The sequence below is a fragment of the Mustela putorius genome, unplaced genomic scaffold, assembly GCF_011764305.1.
Source record: "Mustela putorius furo isolate JIRA1106 unplaced genomic scaffold, ASM1176430v1.1 tig00003962_pilon_pilon_pilon, whole genome shotgun sequence".
NCBI classification, from domain to species: Eukaryota; Metazoa; Chordata; class Mammalia; order Carnivora; family Mustelidae; genus Mustela; species Mustela putorius.
Window position 1 is genome coordinate 12,096,442 of NW_025422106.1, and position 21,749 is coordinate 12,118,190.

The 21,749-nt window shown below is 41.8% G+C and overlaps 1 long non-coding RNA gene across 2 annotated transcripts in view; it reads right to left on the reverse strand.

The window, feature by feature from the left end:
* LOC106005326 overlaps positions 1-21,698 on the reverse strand; it is a 73,945-nt gene extending 52,247 nt beyond the window's left edge. For both annotated transcript variants that reach the window (XR_001178607.2, XR_001178608.2), the window contains exons 1-3: positions 20,939-21,698; positions 12,066-12,188; positions 3,789-3,942 (exon numbers count right to left, since the gene is read on the reverse strand). This is a non-coding gene — a long non-coding RNA (uncharacterized LOC106005326). The remainder of the gene's footprint in view (positions 1-3,788; positions 3,943-12,065; positions 12,189-20,938) is intronic.
* Positions 21,699-21,749: the final 51 nt, after the last annotated feature.

Consider the following 21,749-nt stretch of genomic DNA (forward strand, 5'->3'; position numbering starts at 1 on the left):
TGAGATGAAAAAGACTGACACAATGAAGTGTTAGCAGGGATGTGGAGGGGCCTGAACCACCATACACTGCCGAGAGAAGTATAAATGGGTTCAATCACTGTTCATCATTAATTACTAAAGTTAAACACATACTGACTCCATGACCTAGCAATTCCAGTCCTGGGCAGATACCCAAGAGAAATGAATGCATACCTCTAGAGACATACACAAGAACAATCACAGCAACCTTCTTCATAATAGTCCCAAATTGGAAGTAATCCAGCTATCATCAAGGGGAGAAGGGATTGGATTTGCATGGGTGGCTCAGTCACATAAGCAGCTGACTCTTGATTTCGGCTTAGGTCATGGTCTTGGGGTCTTGGGGTCTTGGGATGGAACCCTGTGTTGGGCTTCACGCCCAGTAGGGGGTCTGCTTTTCTCCCTCTCCCTCTGCCCCTCCTCCTGCTCATGTGCTCTTTCTCTTTAAAATAAATCTTTAAAAAAAAAAAAAAGAGGAAAATGGATAAATTGTGAATATAATCATGAAACGGAATACTATATAGCAATGAAGGGGAAGGCTCCCTTAACTTTAAACAGAATGGATTCATCTCACAGACATTATGCTCAGTGGAAGAAACCAGACACAAATATATACATACTTTAGGATTCCACTTTTTTTGAAGTTCAGGAATAGGTAAAATTCATCAATAGTGATAGACGTCAGAATAGTAGCTTGCTCTTGGTGGGCGCTAACTGGGAAAGGGCACAGGGGAACTTTCTGGGATGTTGTAAATGTTGTTTCCTTGTCCTGGGCAGTGGTTATATGAGTGTGTGTGAAAATTCACCAAGTTGTGCACAGCTGTAGAGTTTACATACCTTAGAGTATGTATGTTTATCTTGATAGTTAAAAAAAGAAAAATAAAGCAAACTCACTTATCTAAGACAGCCTTTTTGGGGCGCCTGGGTGGCTCAGTCATTAAGTGTTTGCCTTTGGCTCAGGTCATGGTCCCAGGATCCTGGGATCAACCCCTGCATCGAGCTCCCAGCTCATCAGTAAGCCTGCTTCTCCCCTCCCATTCCCCCTGCCTGTGTTCCCTCTCTCACTGTGTCTTTCTCTGTCAAATAAATAAATAAAATCTTTAAAAAAAAAAAAAAAGCAAACAGCCTTTTCTACCTTCTCATCTCTTTTCCCTCTTATTCTTTTTTTTTTATCCATAGCACATATCACCAGCTGACACGTTTTATATAATTAATATATTGGCTTATTTATTATCCCTCTCTCTCACCAGGATGCAAGTTCCATGAGAGGGAGGACTGGGTTTCATTTACTGCTATATCTTAGAGCTTAGTACAATGCTTGGCATATAGATCTCAATAAAGATTTGTTAAATAAATGAATTGCTATATTGTAGCTTCAGCTCTGGATGTACTCACAAATCAATTTTCTTCTGGAACAGGAGATACTCTTCTTTCCCTATAATCAGCACTATGACTAATTTACAAACTGCTTACAGATTGTGAAATGGGCTTGGGGACAAGGATGTCAATCTTTGGGTTGAGTTGCAGGTTTTATTGACAAAGACATTAGTTGGTTGACTTCTGGGCCCAAAGCTAAGAAGGCAGAAGAGTGGGGGACATTGGTTCATATTTCTCACTCTCCCAAGATTGTTGAGTTGTTCAGTATTATTTTCTCAGAAGCCGGAAAAGTAAAATAAATAAGCCATTGTCTCCCTAAGCAAAATTGCCTCTAGGCAAGTTTTTTTTTTTTTTTAAAGGTTTTACTTATTTATTTGAGAGACAGAAAGATAACGAGAGAAGGAATATAAGCAGGGGGAGTGGGAGAGGGAGAAGCAGGCTTCCCACTGAGCAGGGAGCCTGATGTGGGGCTTGATCCCAGGACTCTGGGATCATGACCTGAGCCGAAGGCAGACGCTTAATGACTGAGCCACCCAGGCACCCCTATAGTCAAGATTTTTGACCGTGGAATCAGGTAGAAAAAATTAGTGAAGCAAAGCTTAAGAAATATGATATAACGAAATGGGACAGGATGGAGGAGGTGGTGCCTCCAGACCTAGAATGGTGGTGTTGATTCAAAAGGTCAAATGCAGGGAGAGGATGAGGAACGTATAACAAAAAGGTATTTGTGTTCGGGTAGAAGTATAAGAATGTAGACATGAAAAATGAAATGGGTAGAGGATTTTGAGAAGTACCGGAGCCTGAAAACAGTGATAAGTAAAAGTGTCAACTTTTCCAACTATAAGCTTAATCATAAAGGTAGGACCTGGCATGGTTGGAAATAACATTTATCAAGTACTTACTATGTGTTTAGCCTTTAACAGATTTTTCACTTAGTTCCTGCAAAAGGTATTTAGATAGGTGTTATTAGCTTTGTTATTTTATTAGGGGTCGGGCAGATGAGGTTCAAAGGGCTACAGAATTTGTTCACAGATGATGAGTAGAAGAGCTGGAATCCCTACCCAGGTCTGATTTCAGGGATAAGATCATCCTCTGAAGTAATAACTCCCTCCTCTCCATGCCCACAGTTCTTACTATTTGTGCCATTCATCATCGTTTTATTATTTATTTGATTTCATCACTCCATTGCCTGTAGGTTGAGCTCCCCATGGCACGCAACACCTTTCACAATCTGACTCCCCACCTTCTTTCCTGTCTACTCCCTTCCCATTCTAAGCCATCCTTGGTGAAAGAATAGTTTTTTGTTGGAAGCTAGTTTTTTTTTTTTTTCTTTAAAAAATTTTTAAATTGGGGCACCTGGGTGGCTCAGTGGGTTAAAGCCTCTGCCTTCGGCTCAGGTCGTGATCTCAGGGTCCTGGGATCGAGCCCTACATCAGGCTCTCTGCTCAGCAGGGAACCTGCTTCTCCCTTTTTCTCTCTCTGCCTGCCTCTCTGCCCTCTTGTGATCTCTGTCAAATAAATAAATAAAATCTTTAAAAAATATTTTTAAAAAATTTTAAAGATTTTATTTATTTATTTGTCAAATAAATATCTTTGTCAAATAAATAAATAAAATTTTAAAAAATATTTTAAAAAATTTTTAAAAGATTTTATTTATTTATTTGACAGAAATCACAAGAGGGCAGAGAGGCAGGCAGAGAGAGAGAGAGGAGGAAGCAGGCTCCCCGCTGAGCAGAGAGCCCAATGTGGGGCTCGATCCCAGGACCCTGAGATCACGACCTGAGCCGAAGGCAGAGGCTTTAACCCACTAAACCACCGAGGCACCCCTATAAAATTTATTTTTAATAAGATTTTATTTAGGGACATCTGAGTGGCTCAATCAGTTAAGGTTCTGCCTTTGGCTCAGGTCATGATCCCGGGGTCCCAGAATCAAGTCCCACATCAGGACTTGCTTCTCCCACTTCCCTTCCCCCTGCTTGTGCTTCCTCACACATGCACACACACACACTCTCTCTCTGACAAATAAATAGATTTAAAAACAAACAAATAAATAAAAGGCATCCCAAGAGAGGAGTACACCATGTGAAGACAGAAACACACAGAGAAAAGAGAGCTGTGTGGCTGTGGAGGTAAAGACTGGAATTATTTATCTGTAGTAGTCCCCCCACTTATATCTTTTGGGGGGGTATGTTCCAAGAACCCCTTGCATACCTGAAACCACAGATAGTATTGAACCCTATAAAAACGATTTTTTTCCCTGTATAATACATACCTATAATAAAGTTTAATTTACAAATTAGGCAAGTAGAAGATGAGCCACAAAGACTAATAATCCTGAAATAAGAGTTACATGAATGTGTCTCTCTCAAAATATCTAATGGTACTGTACTCACACTTCTCGTGGTGATGTGAGACGATACCTCGCTGACATAATAAGACGACTTTGAGGGCTGACGCAGGCATATGATGTAGTGCTGGGCAATATGGACCTTCCCAGGATCAGTCAGGAAGATCATCTGCTTCCCGAAGGCAGTTGACCATGGGTAACTAAAGCCACAGAAATTGAAACCATGGATAAGGGGTCTCATACCACTGTATAAACCGAGAAATATCAAGGATTGACAGCAAACAACACAAGATAGAATAAAAAAGGAAGAATTTCAGAGGAATCGGGGCCCTGCTAACACCTTGGTTTTGAATTCCTTGTCTCCAGACTGTGAGGCAGTACATTTCTTATATTTTAAGCAACCCACTTTGTGGTAGTTTGTTATGGCAGCCCTAGGAAAGTAATACACTATTCTTGGGGAATAATTAATATGAATAAACATATATGTTCAAGGATACTCATTGAAATATTTATTTATTTAGTTTTATTTAAATTCAATTAATTAACAAATAGTGTATTCTTAGTTTCAAAGGTAGAGTTCAGTGATTCATCAGTTGCATATAACACAGTACTCAGGGACACCTGGGTGGTTCAGTCATTGAAGCATCTGCCTTCGGCACAGGGCATGATCCTGGGGTCCTGGGTTCCAGCCCCACACTGGGCTCCCTGCTCAGTGGGAAACCTGCTTCTCCCTCTCCAACTCCCCCTGCTTGTATTCCCTCTCTCACTGTCCCTCTCTGTCAAATAAAAAATATCTTTAAAAAAACCAACCAGGGACGCCTGGGTGGCTCGGTTAGTTGGACGACTGCCTTCAGCTCAGGTCATGATCCCCGAGTTCCGAGATCGAGTCCCGCATCGGGCTCCCAGCTCCACGGGGAGTCTGCTTCTCTCTCTGACCTTCTCCTCACTCATGTTCTCTCTCACTGTCTCTCTCTCAAATAAGTAAATAAAATCTTTAAAAAAAAACACAAACCAACCAAACAGTTACTCATTATATCACTTCCCCTCTTTAATGTCCATCACCCAGTTACCCCAACCCCCACCCACCTCCCCTTGAATTATTTATAATTATGAAATTTAGAAGTCACCAGAATGTTTAAGCAATAGTGGGAATCATTAAATGAAATATATTTATAAGGTGCCAATAAAAATCATATTTTTGAAAATCCAGGTAAATGTTTCACAATATAATAGTAAGTGAGAAAAGGTAGGACATAACACTGTATATGCCATGTCATTCAAATTTCATATTAAAAATCATAAATCATTACATATTTATAGAAAAAACTGGTAATAAACACTATTTATTTTAATATTTTACTTATTTATTGGCCAGAGAGAGAGAGCACAAGCACAAGCAGGAGGAGCCACAGAGGCAGAGGGAGAAGCAGGCTGCGCAGAGAGCCCAATGCAGGACTTGAACCCAGGATCCCAGGATCATGACCTGAGCCAAAGGCAGATGCTTAACTGAGTGAGCCACACAGGTGCCCTTTGTGGTAAATACTTTAAAGGGCTAATAGTGGTTAGATTTTTTTTCTATAATTTTCTGCTGTTATAGCAAAGTATAGATGTTAGAAACATCAGAAGGAGACAGTATATATAAATTTGATGGTCTCGAAGATAAAGAAACAAAGACAAAAAAAAGAAATTATATGTATCTAATTTTTTTTGAAGATTTTATTTATTTATTTGACAGACAGAGACCACAAGTAGGCAGAGAGGCAGGCAGAGAGAGAGAGGCGGAAGCAGGCTCCCCGCTGAGCAGAGAGCCCGATGCGGGACTCGATCACAGGACCCTGAGATATGACCTGAGCCAAAGGCAGAGGCTTTAACCCACTGAGCCACCCAGGTGCCCCTATGTATCCAATTTATACTATTCATTTCTCCATACAGCTGGGACTTGTTTTACCCTGGAAATATGGGCGATTAGCGTAGAGGGTGGCAAAGACTTTTAGGCCCAAGCCTTTGTTTCGTAATGCAAAACCAAAGGTAGAGGCTATGAATTGTCTTATATATTTATTTCCTTTATAGCCTATGCAGCCTAAGAGAAAGCACTTAGAAGATTCTAATGAGAACCAGAGGGTATATGTTCTCAGCTGAAATGCTCAGTTATGTTGCAGGATTACCCAAGTGCCTAGCAATAAATGAAAACTCACAGGCCTATGGGAAGGACCAAAAGGGCCAAATGGGGACATTTACAGGAGGGGGACGGGGCGCCATAGTTGCAAGGGCTGTGGACACTCGCAGGGAAGCAAGGCCTAAGCCAACATCATGCAGCTGAAGGCTCTGCATAATTGCCAGAAATATAAGGTACATTCCTTCACTGCAAATTCTCTGAGGAGTTTTTGGCCTTTTTGTGTCTCCCCTCCCATACACAAATTTTCCTGGTTAAAGTGATCTCAAAACATACATTACCTACAGATTTGCATCGTTAGGAAGACAATTTGCCCACGAAAGCAACATAACCTAATTAAAAACTTATTCCTAGGGCACTTGCATGGCTCAGTTTAAGTATCTGACTCTTGATTGCAGCTCAGGTCATGAGCTCGCCACGCTCAGCAGGAAGCCCCTTTCTTTGTCCCTCCCCCAATAATTCCTAATAATTCCTAATAATTAAGCTAACCTTAAAATGACTCATTGTGGTGCACCTGGGTGGCTCCGTTGGTTAAGGGTCTGCCTTCAGCTCAGGTCATGAACCCAGGGCTCTGGGATCGAGTCCCTTATTTGGCTCCCTGCTCCTCCGGGAGCCTTCTTCTCCCTCTGCCCCCTCCCCAACTCGTGGGCTCTCTCATACTCTCTCATAAATAAATAAAATCTTACCAAAAAAATGACTCATGGGATTGTAGGAAAAATGGTTGCTTTTTTTTTAATGGTCCCATTTTGCATTGTCTGTGGCATTGGAAACTGGTACAGTCTTTTAGAAACATGACATAAGTATCAAGAGCCCAAAGGGGAAAAAAAAAGAAAAGAAAGAAAAAAGAAAGAATAAAAGTAAATTGTCTATTTGCCATCATCTATATGATGTACTTGGCATACACGATTTCATTTATTCATTACCACAATCCCCATAGAATCAGAGAGTTTAAGCAAATCATTCAAGTTGCACAGGTGGTAATGGACAGAACTGAGTTTTGGACCCAGGCTGCCTAGTTCCAAATTCAATATTCTTGTCCATTCTGTGTTGCCATATACTGTTTACATTTTGACCCTGAGAATTGGACTCTTAGAAAGGTACCCTTAAGAAATACTTTAAAGGGGTGCCTGGGTGGCTCTGTGTGTTAAAGCCTCTGCCTTCAGCTCAGGTCATGATCCCAGGATCCTGGGATCGAGTCCCACATGGGGCTCTCTGCTTGTCAGGGAGCCTGCTTCCTCCTCTCTCTCTGCCTGTCTCTCTGCCTACTTGTGATCTCTGTCTGTCAAATAGTAAATAAAATCTTTAAAGAAAAAAAAGAAATACTTTAAGAAAAATACTATATGGCAACATCAGAAAACAGAACAATTTGAAACAGTATAATTGTCTAACTAGAACAGCTATAGTATGGTTTACCTTCATAATGGATTATCATAGACTTTAGGAAAGGTAATGGGAACTCTAAGGATATGAAAAAATACTTCAGATACTATATTCAGTAAAAAAAAAAAAGTGGAATACAATAGCTTATATTCATTGCACAAACAAAACTATATATGTATAGGAGAGCAATCAAAAGTTTTAGATTGCAGTTGTAATAGACTGGGTGTAATTTTTTCCCTCAAAATTTAGTTGTTTTTTTTTTTTAAGATTTTATTTTATTTATTTGACAGAGATCACAAGTAGGCAGAGAGACAGGCAGAGAGAAAGGAGGAAGCAGGCTCCCTGCTGAGCAGAGAGCCCGATGCGGGGCTTGATCCCAGGATGCTGGGATCATGCATGACCTGAGCCAAAGGCAGAGGCCTTAACCCACTGAGCCACCCAAGCACCCCTCAAAATTTAGTTTATTATTTATTTCAGAGAGAGAGAGAGAGAGAGAGAGAGAGAGAGAACGTGTTTTGCGTGGGCAGAGGGGAAGGGCTGAGGGAGAGGGACAGAGAAACCTTAGCGGACTCCAAACTGAGCAAAGAGCCTGACACAATCCTGAGATCAAGACCTAAGCCAAAACCAGGAGTTGGACGCTTAGCTGACTGTGCCCCTCCACATTTAGTTTTTAGGGGACGCCTGGGTGGCTCAGCTGGTTAAGCAGCTGCCTTCGGCTCAGGTCATGATCCCGGCGTCCTGGGATCGAGTCCCGCATTGGGCTCCTTGCTCAGCCGGGAGCCTGCTTCTCCCTCTGCCTCTGCTTACCACTCTGTCTGCTTGTGCTCACTCTCGCTCCTCTCTCTGACAAATAAATAAATAAAATCTTAAAAAAAAACAACAACAAAAAAACAAATTTAGTTTTTAAAAAATTATCTGAAATGAAGAGTTTTATCACATAATCACCTTCTCAAAATACTGGCCCCAGTGGAGTTTCTTTCTCTACTGGCACCTCTTCTGCTCAGAACAGCTTTCCATTTATTGTCCTCTTCTGCTCAGCTCCACAGCATGAGCTCTTGCCACTCATATTCATGTGAACAAGGTTGACCCAAATAGAAATTGCACATTCCCAGAAGTCACTTGACCATTTTCTCTGTGCTGTGACAGTGTCGAGCCGCACATTTTATTGAAGAATTTGTCCTCTTTTTTTTTTTCCCCCACAAAGCAGGGTCTCCCCCCCACCCTATTATAACGGTATTCCTTTGAGCATAGCTGTAGCTGTGCACCTGTACACTGCCTTGACCACAAGGCTTCTCAACCTCTGCATCCTTGGCCTCTTACTACTAGACATAAGTAGCATCTCCTCCTAAAAGTCTGATTACTAAAGACATCTCCAGATGTTGCCAAAGGGTTTCAAGGGCTGGGGAGCAAAATCCTGTGGAGAAACACTGGACTAAACTAAAGGGATTGTCCGCGGTGGAAGGTGAGAACCTGTAGTTGGCCAGTTATGCCCTCATTTAACCACAAGAGGTCTCCCTAGACCTCATTATGGTTCTAATCTCGCAGTTACGGGGCTATGGCCACCACCAATTAGGTTAATTGTCGTGACTGGGTGGGAGGTGACGGCAAAAGGTTTACAAACAGAAGCATGAGATCAATCTCCTGTGCAGGAAAAATTCCAAACAAATAATGTAGATATTCCATAGTAAAGGACAGGAGTATGAATCCCAAAAGTGTGCTATATGCAACGACTTCCTGCCAAAGAATACAGTCTTGAAAGGGGAGTTGCCGGGGGTGGCAACGGAGTGGCTCAGTGGGTTAAAGCCTCTGTCTTGGGCTCAGGTCATGATCCCAGGGTTCTGAGATCGACCCCCGAAACCCCGCATCAGGCACTCTGCCCAGCAGGGAGCCTGTTTCCCCACAACTTCTCTCTACTGCCTCTCTGCCTACTTGTGATCTCTGTCAAATAAATGAATAAAATCTTAAAAAAAATAAATAAATAAAAGGGGAGTGGGGAGTAACCACAGTGGAGGAAGCTGACAAACAGGACCTCAGCCAGGTGCTGGAGGTCAACATCAACACAGATAAATCATATTGATAGTTTATGTCCCCTTGAAATGATGTGATAAAAATGGTACTTTACCTCCACAATCTTCCTCCCCAAACCCTATAATCTCAGCCTGATCGTGAGAAAAATATTAGACAAATTCCAGTTAAGAGGCAGACTGCAAATACCTGACCAGAACTCCTCAAAGCTGTTGAGTTCATTAAAAACAAGGGAAATGGGACACCTGGGTGGCTCAGTTGGTTAAGCAGCTGCCCTCAACTTGGGTCATGATCCCAGTGTCCGGAGATCGAGTCCCACACCCGGCTCCTTGCTCGGCAGGGAGCCTGCTTCTCCCTCTGTCTCTGCCTGCCATTCTGTCTGCCTGTGCTCGCTAGCTCTCCCTCTCTCTCTCTGACAAATAAATAAAACTTTAAAAAAAATTAAAAATAAAAAAATAAATAAAAACAAGGGAAGTCTGCCCTACCTGAGGCTCCCTGCTCAGCGGGGAGTCTGCTTCTCCCACTGCCCCTCACTCTGCTCTTATGCTTTCTCTCTCTCAAATAAGTAAATAAAACCTTAAAAAAATTAAAAGGAATCACTTGGTGACTATAATTAGAAATGCCACCATCATGAACCAATCAGTATCAGGCAAGAAAATCAACGATTGATACCGAAGACAACTTAATAGGATAAAGGAGCCCAAATACTTAAAAACAATCTTGGAGATCATTTCTATACTAACAAGTAGGTAAATGTGGCACGATTGTGTCATGAGAATAGCAACCGTTAAATCTCACTGATACCCCCTTTGAAGCGGGTTCTGTAGTCCAGTACTATATTCAGGTGAGGAAGATTGAGTCTCAAAAAGATAACATAGTTGCTCAAGATCATGGAGCTAGTAAGTAGCAAAACTAAAATTCAGATTTTTACATCTGATTGTAAAGTCTTCGCTTTTGACTCCTGCGCGTTATTTTCAGTCTATATTTGGCAGTCGAGGTTATTAACCTTCACCGTAGAGTTAAGTATTACATAATTAAAGGGGTGCTGAGCAAAAAACCAGAAGTCTGGGGCCTCGGTCAGCTCAGGATATCAATTTCCTTACCAGAAAATTGTGGATACCCTTACTGGGTTATTTATTTATTTAAAGATTTTATTTATTTATTTAACAGAGAGAGATCACAGGTAGGTAGAGAGACAGGCAGAGAGAGAGAGAGGGAAGCAGGCTCCCTGCTGAGCAGAGAGCCCAATGTTGGGATTCGATCCCAGACCCTGAGATCATGACCTGAGCTGAAGGCAGCGGCTTAACCCACTGAGCCACCCAGGCGCCCCCCTTCACTGGGTTATTTAAAGAGTCAAATGAAAGAATATATAAGAAAATGTCTTGCAACCGGTGAAGTGTGGCATTGTATCATTAACACGTTTTTACTTTCTCAGCTTTTTGCAAACATGTCTGTGAGCTAATTGCAAAACGGGATGTGAGCAGATGATTGAAGGGAGCTTCAGAGCAGAGGCTTACAAGAGAATTGTGTTAGCTTCAAACCTTTACATGTAAGATCTCAAGTCCGTGGTCTTCATCACTGACTGCACGTATCACCTGGGGACTTCCAAAGGTATCCGTGCCTAGGTCCTTGGGCCCCAGACCAATTAAATTACAATGGCTGGGAGTAGGGCACAGTCAGTGCTGTGCTTAAAAGGCTCTCCTGGTGATTCTAATATGCAATGAAGACTGAGAACTGCCATTCTAATTGATCTAAAATCCAGTTCCGTTGGGTCCACCATACCCTTCCCTGCATAGGCCGCTCCTTACCCCTGGAAATTGCTGGAGTTGGAATAGTACCATCAGGCAATGAGGCTAAAATAAAAGTGTGGTCAGCCAAGCTGCTAGGACAGCTGATGATCTTGTCATTTGACTAAAAAAAATGGAACTATTTTGGTTTTATTCAAAGAAGGAAGAGTCCAGTCATGGGAGAGAAAATCCTGCAGAGGCCGGCTAAGTGATCAGTGAGCCGTCTGCCACCATCACCAGCCAGGCTAGCAGAGAGGCTGCTCCGAAGTCCTTGCAAACTCTGCTCTGCAGGTTGGTTTATCTTGCCTATCATGCGGTCTGAGAACCTGTTGGGATCCTGGGCCTTGGTGCCAGGCAGACCAAAGCAACAATCAGCTTACAAATTAGCAAATCAACAGTATTCAAAACCCGTGGAAGAAAAAAAGCTGTTGAGCAAGAATAACATTAGGTATGTTAAAGGTTAATGTAATTCAGAGCTAGAAAGCCCCTTCTTTTAGAAATAGGCCCGTCCAGTTTCCTAAATGTACTGCCCTTTAGGGTCTTTGGTGGAAGGGTTTAGGTTACTGCCAACCACCGCTAAGAGAGAGTACCGAGAAGTCATCTGGGGGAATTGAGGGTCCCTGTCATGTAGGGTCTGGGCATCACCGTCACAAATCCAGGAACTTATGATGTCCTAACTCTCAGAAGTGAGCAGTCTCCTGGGAATAAACCCACATTAACCAAGCTCACAAGAAGTCCAATGCTGAATTACACAATGACCAGACATTAACACCAGATGGTACATTCTCTCCTCGTAAGAAAGACAACATTCGGAGCCACATTTGAACCATAAATTATCCTTGAAAGTCAAGGATATAATTAAGAAATTAGTTGGGTGATCATAAAAGATGGTACCATCAAGCTAGCTGGATTCACTCCATCTCTCTGTAAGTTTAACCAGTGAAGGAGAATAAAATACCTCAGACTCTGGCCGGGCACCCTCTGTATGGATCACGCTGGAGAGTCACTGACAAATTCTTGCTCTCCAGGAGTCAGTTTTTCAAACCAGAGATCTCCAAACTTCTTTTCTGGTTGTGTGTTCCTAACAGGAAAAAAAAAAAATTATAATCCATTTTTCATACGATCTGCAGATAACTTTGATTTTTTTTTTTGTATCATCTTCTTTTCAAACCTGACAAGAAGGTTACTGCTTTTACTGAAAAATGTAGCTGACAGCTTATATTAAAGGTAATAAAAATGTCAACCCTACCATTTTACAGTTTGCTTGTGCTTTAATTATTAGTATCCTCTTTAATTTGTGGTTTCTTTGCAGGAATTTTGTTAAGCCCTTGTCCATTTCGTGAGAGTCAACTAAGGGAAAACCTGAGTACTACTGACAGAATATAATCTGTAAATCCGCTGAACAGGGCTTAGTAAACTGTAAGGTGCCACACGCTATGCTGAGAGGCAAGCAGTGAGTGAGGTACCACTGTCAACCCTCCCTTGTAGAATTCCCATTCTTCACTGGGATACCTCAGGAATGAATGAGGCTATTCTTCAGACAACGTATAATACAGTGCATTCACTCAGAGTCTAGAATATTTTGCAGCTTTAGATGCAATAGCTATATATAGTCGTCCTTAGAACAATAGTCTTAAGTTCTAGGACAATAGTTCTAGAAATTATGCCCTAATCCTTAATTGGACAGTGGCACTCTTAAATAACTCCATCTACGAGTCCCTGGGTGACTCAAGTCAGTTAAGCATCTGCCTTCGGCTCAGGTCATGATCCCAGGGTCCTGGAATCGAACCCAGCATCGGGCTCCCTGCTCTGCAGAGAAGCCTGCTTCTCCTTCTCCCTCTGTAGCTCCCCTTCTTTCTCTGTCAAATAAATAAATAAATAAATAAAATCCTTAAAAAAAAAAAAAGCAAACTCTACCTATTTGCTGACTAGGTGAGTCTTTTGTGTAGATGTTCAATATCTTTTATCATATTTTGATTCTGCTTATTGTTATGTCCTGAGGGAAACTTTATCTGAAGATTTGGGGATGCCTATGGACTCTATTGCTTTGTAAGAACCACGAAATGAGTATGAGGGAGCCATTGTTGTCACATTTTACGATTAGGAGAATGGTTTTGTTCAAACTCAGAAACAAGACAGCTGAACAGAGTTAATTTGGTTAAAAGGCTCAGGATGAACTAGTTTTGTACCTCTGTCTTCAGAGATTTCACATACAGGGCTTCCCAGGAGTGGGAAGCCTTCCACAGAGTTTGAAAACTACAGCTCCAGAACATGAAAAAAATTGGCTGAGATGGAATTTTGCTATTATTAGTGCTGTGTTATAAGTAAGTCTCCAGGAACTAGAGACAAAGGAGATCCCATGTACAGTTTGTTTGCAATGAATTAAGAACAACAACAAAATTCTGATCCATGTTTTATCCTAAAGATATTATAGCATAGAGTTTTAGAATTTGAACTCTATAGTCAGACAGTGTTGGGTTGTTATTTTTATTTGCTCCACAGAGAATTTAATTTTATTTTTTAATAGGTAATGCACACACATGATACTAAATAGTAAATGGTAAGGCTCTCCCTCTCATTCCTAAGCTCCCCTCCTCTAGTGCTTCTCCACAGTGGCAACCACAGTTCCAAACTTCTTGTGATAGCAAAGGCATATCAAAACATCGATGTAAATATTACATGTAAATATGTATTTTAAAACAAATGGTGGCATACTCTGTACAATTGTTCTGCACCATGCTTTTTTTTTTTTTTAAGAACTTAATTCTTGGAATTTGTTCACTTTTTATTCAATATATATTTAAATATTTATTGAGCATTGTAATAGATTGCAATATTCTTCTCTATTCCTCATGATAGGGTCACACATCCTACTGACTTTGGAGGTTCTTCTAGTTAAGAAAAGTATAATAAACTTCTCTCTTGACTTAAGGTTTGGCCATATTTTCTTTGGCCAATGGATTGTAGGTAGAAGTGACAGTGTGTCATTCAAAGTAGAGGTTTTAAGGGACATCATATGTTTTCATGTGCTTCTTGTATAGCAGTGGCCCCTAAATAAGAAGATACTAGAAGCCAGTCTAAACCTAACATGTGACCCTCAGCCTAGAGCAGTGCCCTGCATATCAATGACAGAAAAAGAAATGTTTTGGGGTCACTTGTTACCACAGCCAGAAGCAAATTAATGCTGCTGTGTGCTCAGACAATTTTCTAGGTGCTTAAGTTCATTAGGGAACAAATGAACAAATGAACTTAAACACCCTTATGGAATATACAGAGCTACATATAGACCTACTTCTTCTTTTTTTTTTTTAATGTTTTATTTATTTGAGAGAGAGAGAGAGCATACAACTGGTGGGAAGACCGGAGGGAGAGAGAGAGAAGCAGACTCCCCACTGAGCAGGGAGCCTGACATTGGGCTTGACCCCAGGAACCCGAGATCATGACCTGAGCCAAAAGCAGATGTTTAACTCATTGAGCCACCCAGGTGCCCCTAGACCTTCCTCTTTTTAATGGCTGCATAGTATTCCTTTGTATAAAGGCACTGTGATTTATTTAACCAGTCCTTTACTGATGGATTTAGGTTATCTCAATGCATCAGTCTCAAAAGGTAAAAATCCTATTTCTAATACAAATACATAGAAAGCATATATTCAAGTTTTCTTTAACGTATAATGAAGAACCCACCAGGATGACAAAGTTGGTTTGAAGGAGAATATGAGAGATGCCTGGGGGGCCCAATTAGCTGAACATCTGACTCTTGATTTCAGCTCAGGTCATGATCGCAGGGTCATGAGACCGAGCCCTGAGTTGGGCTCTGTGCTGAGCGTGGAACCTGCTTAAGATTCTCTCCCACTGCTCCTCCCCCCTCCCCTATGCACTCTTTCTCTCTCTCAAAGAAAAAAAAAAGAGAGAGAGAGAGAGAGAGAAAGAAAGAACATCTGAAAATTGAAAATTGTAGTCAGTGGATAAAAAGAAATTCTGAAATAAAATTGTTAATTTTTCAAAAAGATTTATTTTATTTGAGAAAGAGCAAGCAAGAGGGGGAGTGGCAGAGGGAAAGAATCCTCAAATAGACTCCCAGATGAGCAGGGAGCCCAAAGTGGGGCTTGATTCCAGGACCCTGAGAACAGGACCTGAGCTGGATCAAGAGTCAGATGCTTAACTGACTGAGCCACTCAGGTGCCCCTGAAATTGTTAATTTTTATACAAAACTGGCTACTGGCCTACAGACTAAAAATAATTTCTGAGAGTTTCTTCTACAGGATAGAGGAAATAATCACCTCCCATTATCAGTTTTAGAGAGCTGTAAAATGTCTGGCCTTTCATCAACAGCAAAGTTAAATTCCCCGGAGAGAGTTTTTGCTAATACGAACCATGCTACAATTTACTTTTACATTCATTTTTGTGCACATGTGTGAGTGTATCTTAAGGATAAGTCCCTTGAAGTGAACTTTCTACTCACATTAATTTCTACTTTTGAGAGAGGTTACCAAATTGCCCTTCATAGAAATCATACCAATTTACCTCACTGCGAACATTTTATTTTATTTTTTTTTATTTATTATTTTTTTTAATTTTTTATTTTTGATAAACATATATTTTTATCCCCAGGGGTACAGGTCTGTGAATCACCAGGTTTACACACTTCACAGCACTCACCAAATCACATACCCTCCCCAATGTCCATAATCCCACCCCCTTCTCCCAAACCCCCTGCCCCCGGCAACCCTCAGTTTGTTTTGTGAGATTAAGAGTCACTTATGGTTTGTCTCCCTCCCAATCCCATCTTGTTTCATTTATTCTTCTTCTACCCACTTAAGCCTCCATGTTGTATCACCACTTCTTCATATCAGGGAGATCATATGATAGTTGTCTTTCTCTGCTTGACTTATTTACTGCGAACATTTTAATGACTGTTTTTTCCAATCTTCTCCAACACAATGTTATCGAACATTTTGCTACCTGCCAATCTGATAGGATAAAAATAGCACCTCATTATAATTCCAATTTAAATTTTTTCTTATTACTATGGTTGAATATTTTCTTCATATCTTTATAAGTTATTTCTTTTTCCTCTACCATGAATTGTCACTTCAATCTTGGCCTTTAGAAAAATGAGCCCTTATCCATCACAGGTGTTCCCAATTTTGTTTTCACAGTTTTAGACAGATTTTTCATCCTAGCTCTATTGTTCACTAGCTGTGTACCTTGGGCAAATCAATTAACATCTCTGAGCTTAAGTTTACTCATCTATTAAATAGGGATAATGACATAGTCCTTGATTCCATATTTGGAACCCTGAGAGAGAGGTTTTAAATTCTAGCAGCTTTTGGTGCATACACTATATATCACCAAAACCCTAGGGAGTGTGAGCTCTTCAAGCATTTAATATTCCCACAAGAAACATATGAATATACTAGATGGGATTAATAAAGCCTACGAATGACCTCATATCAGTTGAAGTTTGCCATCAAATGAGCTGCATCAAATTTTTTTTTTCTTGGGACGCCTGGGTGGCTCAGTGGGTTAAAGCCTCTGCCTTCGGCTCAGGTCATGATCTCAGGGTCCTGGGATCGAGTCCCGCATCGGGCTCTCTGCTCAGCAGGGAGCCTGCTTCCCTCTCTCTCTCTGCCTGCCTCTCCATCTACTTGTGATTTCTCTCTGTCAGATAAATAAATAAAATCTTTAAAAAAAAATTTTTTTTCTTGAAAAGTGGAACATGGAAAAATCTTCCATGATTTATTATATTAGTTTGTTGAAAGTTAAAAATTGTACAAGAGAGAGACATCCTCAACAGTATTGTAACCAATTGGGAGATACAACTGATTGATTAGACAAATACTGAGACGAGTCCATGTGGGAAGGACTGGGAATGAAAAGAAGCTCTATGAGAGTGCTATTAGTAGCTTATGAAAATAAAGGAAGAAAAATATAATTGCTTGTATCCTGTCAAGTTGTTTTTTTACCCTACAGATTTTACTTATTGAATACTAGAGTTCTGTTATTGTTCCATGTGAGCTCTGCCGAACTCCCTTTTTGATTTTCAGAGCTTTTTGGATTTTGATCCGTGCTTAAGGTATAGAGAACTGTGGTACCTTGTTGTGAAGATTGGATTACATGAAACAAGGCATGTAAAGTGTCTCTACTAGCTCCTAGAACATAGGAAGAATAAGATAAATATTATTGTCCTGTTGTTTTTAAGATGGAAGTGTTATGCCCCTCCAAATCCTGTTTCCAGGCCCTTTAGCTTGGCATAGGATTTTGCTTTGTCGGTAGTTTGATGTTCAGATGAGTTTCCTTGTAAAGGTGACTAAGATATTTGGAGAGGAGAGAAGCATTTTTATTCTTTGTTGGTGTAGAAGAAAGAAAGTGAATGGACTTTGAAGCTAGATAGATCAGGGCTCAAATTCCATAAGATCAGCTTTAAAGAGTGAGAGAGAAGAAATTAGCTATCTTCCAGGTTGCTTTGAAGATTAAATACAACTAGATAGACTAGAAACTGCTCAGTGCACAATACATACTCACTAAATGATGGCAGCTTTTTTGTTGGAGTATGTTCAGGAGGACTTAGGTACAACACTTAACCCATTTACAGTCTCAAAAGCATTTAATCAGCCACTTTCATGACTGAAAATGAGGGACTTGGACAAGGATCAGAGAAAGCATTTATTGTACATAAAGAAACAAAGCACTGTTACCAAGCTCTGTCCACAGGAGGATGGCACCAGGCCCTCCTCTGTGATGTAATGTCATGGGATTTCACTTGTTGGGGGAGGAGGGGGGACAATAAAGCGCAGGAGGAGTAACTTCCCCACCTCACTCAGGCAGTAGGGACTATTTCCCAGGTGATATGGTGGTGTGAGAGCCTATAGCCTTTAGCCTCCAGGAACTTTCTGTTGCACTGTGATTTTAAAATGCAGGCTGCCCTTTTAATATAGAATATCCTTCAAGTTTCAGGTTTAATGTCATACTGCAAAGTAAGACTGCTATCTGTAGATCAGTATACTCTGAGGACAGACCCAATCTGCTGCTTCCGTTTGGATCCCTACTGGATTCAATTCAGATACAAACCTTGAGAAGGGGCCTGCCGAGTGTCAGCTGCTGAAAACACAAAGACATCCGATAAGGTTCCAGCCCAGGAGGGACTGACAGGAGGATGGATAACTGACCACTGAGTGATACAATAGGACTACAGATAAAGTACTATGAGGGTACTGAGGAGAAAAAAAATTAATTTTTCCAGGGAGGTTAAGGGAAACTCTCCAAAGAAGTGACATTTGATCTGATTTTTGGCCTGAGTCATTCAGCAAAAGGCTTTGAGATAGAATGATGAGAGGAAGAAGCGGTAGGGGAAGGTTGGGGGGTTAAGGAGAGAATAACGTTCCCAGTGAAGGAAACTGTGGGGTCAAGGGTGTGAGGCAGTAGGCCTATTTATTTGTTCAGTTATTTATTGAACAAACAAATATTGGTTGAATGTCAGATCCTCTTGGCGCAGGGAAAACAACAGGAAGCAAGATAGACGAGGTCCCTGATGCTCTCATATAGTTGACACTTGAGAGCTGGATGGGACAGAAACAGAAAACAAATAAATAAGAATAAATAAGTGTATACAGTAATTTCAGAGAGTGATATGTGTTAGGATGAAGATAAGGTGGGAGATGTGATAGCGAGTACCTTGACGGGGGGGGGGGGAGGCATGAAGATTGGGTAGTAAGGACGGGGGACTCTCTGGAGGAGGCATTTGACCTGGAACCAAGCGGCAAGGAGGCGGTCTTCGGGGGCAAAGTGTTTCAGGTGGAGGGAACAGCAAATAAAAGTACCGTAACAGGCCTAGGCCTGGTGTATTTGAGGAAAAGAAAGGGAGTCCCCTTGACTGGACTAGCATGAGCAAAGGAGCTATAGGGGAAGACCTGGGAGGTTGGCAGACCTGGTTAGTAGGGCCTTACGGGTCATCATAAGGGGTTTGTTCTGAAAAAGTACCATTTGGTGTTGTGTAGAGAATGGATTGGAAGCAGGGAGATCAGTTGGGAGGCTGTTGCTTACTCCAGGCAAGGGATGTTAGTGGCGCCAATCAGGTGACAGCCGCAGAGACAGATGTGTTCAGGGCAAATATACATTTAAGTAGAGCTGACAAGACCTGCTGATGGATGGTGTGGGGGTGAGGGAAAGGAAGATGTAAACATATCAGATTCTATGACGTGGATGTGGCAACGGTGGGAACATGGGGTAGGAGAGAAGATGCTGGAAAAGAATGACTGTTCGGCTTTGGGAATGACTTTGGCCTCACACAGAGGAGACAAGTGGACTGGGCCACTAACAAAGCCAGGCTGATGACCTGTCTGTGAGGCCAGGAACCTCTCAAACTTTTACCAATAAGGGTTGTTGTTATTGCTGTTGTTTTTAAAACAAATAAACAAACAAAAAAACCTCTCTGGCTAAATTTGAACAAATTTATGTCTTTCCCTATATTCTCTCCATCTCAATTTTTGCCCTACAGGATAAATATCTGTCTGTTCTCACACACTCTCCATTGGTCCCAGCTTCTCTCCTCAGAGAAATCATGCTATCTCAATCTTCGTTTTCAACTGTAAAAATGAAGACCTAGAGAGACAAAGAAATTTGCCCAGAAGGCACATCAGAGCTAGATAGAAGTCAACCTCTTGATCCTCTAAAGAGTTCATCACATTTCAGAGAAAGGAATGTTAATGTTAATTCTTCAGAATACTACCATGCAGGTAGGAAATTCTGCACGTAATACGCACTAAGAATGTATGTACTCAGGGGCAATTAGAGATGCTTGCTTTCAGAGACAGAAGTTGCTTCTACTACTGTGTTCCACTTCTACCTTCATGCTTAGCAACTCACCATACTTGGCTCTTTTGACTGGGAGTAGGCATGATCAGGCTTATTAAATTTTTTTGTTGTCGTTGGCTGGCTGGCTGGTTCTATTGTCTCCTGGTCCTACTGCCCTATTCCCTTCTCCAGTCTCCTGCATACACACTGCAGGCCAGCAGGGGTCCTCAGATCTCCCTCTGAACCACTGCACCAGGCTTGTCCTCCTTAGCTAACATTATCTTTTATTTAAACAGAAACAGTAGCCACCAATCTTGTTACATAACATCCAGGTATCCTAGGGTGTTAAACTAATGCAGCATCTACCCTTGGGGAGTGTTGATCTGGCAACACAAATATTCACTAGGAGAATATTGCTGAAATGTTGTAACAAGTTTCACTTCCTGGCCTTCCTTAGAATTTTGGAGGGGAAAGGACTTTAGAAATCATGCTATCTCAATCTTCGTTTTCAACTGTAAAAATGAAGACCTAGAGAGACAAAGAAATTTGCCCAGAAGGCACATCAGAGCTAGATAGATGTCAACCTCTTGATCCTCTAAAAAGAGTTCATCACATTTCAGAGAAAGGAATGTTAAACCTTTCTTTCCAAGTTTGTCAAATGCGAACAGTGACAGTGACTTGGCGCTCCTGCTTACGCCCAGATTGCAAATTTGAGTCTGATACATAAGTAACGAATGAAGTTGAGGCACTTTTGTTGTTTATACAAACATTTTACTGACATTAGGATTGGATTCACATCCAACCAGGCAAGGTATATTAACTGAATCCGATGTGAATGCAATGCATAGTAACTGAATCAGATCTAGTTTAAACACAGCTGGATAGAGCTGCAGGTGAAGTTGGAGCCACATGGGGGTCTACTCCAGTAACATTCTCAGTTTATGTGCAAACTGGCATATGGAAGGAGGTGGAGTCAGCTGTACCTCCAGGGGCATCTCACATCCTGAGAGCTGTTCAGTAAAACATGGGGTTTCTTACCGCTCTCTGAGGAACTGCAGAACCTTGGTGGTGACTTGAAAAGGCTGGGATCCTCTCTTCCCCTCACTCCTGCCAGCATTCTTTCTCAAATTGACCTGTTTTCCTGCAGGGAGACTACCCCACTCCACCCACCTGGTGCCTTCCTGGATTTCCTGACTGCCTGGGCTTATTTTTTAACCTTCTCTTCCTTGAAAAGCACTGATCCAGAACGTGGGCTCCTCCCCTCTGGTCACTGACCATCTCACTTCTCTAGACTAACCATCCGCATTTCCCTGCAAAAGCTTTGGAAAATCAGCAGCAATAGGGGGCTGGGGGCCTTCCAATTCCCCCACCACATCTTTCCTACTCTTACTCTCTGAAATTACTGGCAGAACACAGAGAAGTGGAGAAATGCCTTGCTTCGGACTAGGGCCTGGGCTGGTTTGGTATTATCTTACTAAATTCAGCTGGCCGGGGTCCTGAGGCCCTCTTCAGGTAACTTAGGCTCTGAGTTAGAAATGGCTAAGGTGTAAGGAGGGAGTTGCTGATTTGGCCCTACAAGTCTAAGTACTATACAGCCTCCCCACTCCTCATCCTAGGTTCCAGGAATCCCAGCCTTGACCTGGGGACAAAACCAAAACGCAAATAAACGGTCTCTTCCCAAGCACTGAAAGCCAACCATCCTCATCACTCTGTCTCTCTGTTCCTTCAGCCGGTGGCCCTGCTTAGCCAAGCTTCGCCCGCGGGCCAGACGGGGCTCTGGAAGCACTCCCCGCAACCCGGCCGGCCCAGGACAGAGGGGTGGGGGGTGGGAGGTTGGGGAAGCGGGGGG